At 34.8% G+C, this 1795-nt stretch overlaps 1 pseudogene; it reads right to left on the bottom strand.

Annotated features, from left to right (window-relative positions):
• Positions 1–1795, bottom strand: part of LOC107729698 (ornithine decarboxylase antizyme 1-like) — a 6767-nt pseudogene that overhangs the window by 797 nt on the left and 4175 nt on the right.

The following is a 1795-nucleotide window of genomic DNA, read 5'->3' on the forward strand; positions in this document are numbered from 1 at the left end:
GTCATCTCGGTTCTTATGGAAGCAGATGAAAACGTGATCAACCTGTAACTTCTCCTCTGCAAACTCCAGCAAGAGTGAAAAACTGTTGCCAAAAAAAAAAAAAAAATTTGGAACAATCAGTTTAAGCCACACAACTTTTTCCTGTAGGTATAAAAGAAAAAAAAAAATGAAGAAATGTTCATTTGACTAACCTATCTTTGCTCCCTTCTGGGAGGACACCAGTGGGGATTTCGATGTAAAGGTTTGCCCCCTTCAGTGCTCCCCTCCAGACTAAGTGCTTGCTCACAGAGCAGCGCCGCTCAAAGAGCAAAAAACGTACACGGCTGTTCAACTGAGGGGCTTCCTCAAGAACCAGTAACTGAGCATCCTTCAAAAACAACAAACAGTTATATGCGGTCAAGGACAATTACTACAGCACAGCCATTTAACAAACTGTAGCATTTAAATCATTAACGTGAGAAATCAGGCGAGGTGAAATGTCCAACGTCAATTCCCACAGGTGATGAGATTAATATGCAGATAAGATATGACCATTGCACAGTGAGATAAAGCATACATCATGCACACATTCTCTTTATGAGGAATTAAGTTAAAGGACACTTAGTAAATAAAAAAAAATGCATTCACAAATCTAAATTCATGTTATCATTCATTCACACAAACACATTTTCATGTGATGTGAACCAAACCCTCTGTACTCACAGAATAGAATAGCTTAGCTGAAAGACTGTGATCCCGCTGATCATTCCCTCGCCCACCTGGGATCTTCAGGGGTGGGAGAGGGACATCAGGAACACCACAGAGGCCCCGGACACGGGTTACTGCAGCGAAGGGAACTGCAACCATAAAAACACAATACACTTCTTAATAGTCAGACAGTATTACATCAACATACAATGTTTGGCTACAAATTTTAATGAATCACTGAATGACCGAGTTCTAGTAACTCAACTGGTAGAGTATGACACCAATGCTAAAGGTTTAGCACATTTAGCAAAAATGCAAGTAAATTTGTAATTTTTTGTTCTACATAAATGCATAAAAGGAAGATGATAGGAATACACTGATAAAACCTGGTTTAGTCTTTTCATCAGTATGTTTTCAATTACCACAGGTTTTGTTTCTTTTTGTAACGAATTAGTCGAGTCCGAGATTTGAGTGAAAAACCACTGTCTGGATAATTTTGGCAATGTTCACAATCACTCAAACATGTACTAATTGAAAAAAACAAAACATTTACTGATTATGCTTTTATTCCTAGTCACATATACATACATATATACACACACATACATACACACACACACACACACACATTATATATCCCCATTAGCGGTTAGGAATAAATTCAACTTAATAAAAGCTAAATAAGCTTTAAACAAATAATTGTACAACAACAACAAAAAAAAAAATATATATATATATATTTATATTTATTTACTTACATGTCCTTGGCATTAAAATGTTAAATTAAGAAAATATCCTGGTCTAAGCAAGATCATGACAGTTTGAATTATAAATGGTGCATCTGCTGACCACACTTGTAAAAAAAAAAAAAAAAAAAAAAAAGCAGAGAAAAAATCAATATAAAAATATTAAATTATTTGTATTGTCATAATAAAAAAAGATAGATATATTCTATATGATATTATATTCTAATATAAAATCATTTAAAATCATATATAGATAGACAGACAGAGACGGATAGATCTGCACACAACACCTGAATGAACACCCACATCATTCAAACCCAATGAGTACAAGGGGTTACTGCAAGACCAGAAAGACCAGAAAG

This window comes from Sinocyclocheilus rhinocerous, unplaced genomic scaffold (assembly GCF_001515625.1).
Source record: "Sinocyclocheilus rhinocerous isolate Xijiao unplaced genomic scaffold, SAMN03320098_v1.1 scaffold1149, whole genome shotgun sequence".
In the NCBI taxonomy this organism is placed as follows: Eukaryota; Metazoa; Chordata; class Actinopteri; order Cypriniformes; family Cyprinidae; genus Sinocyclocheilus; species Sinocyclocheilus rhinocerous.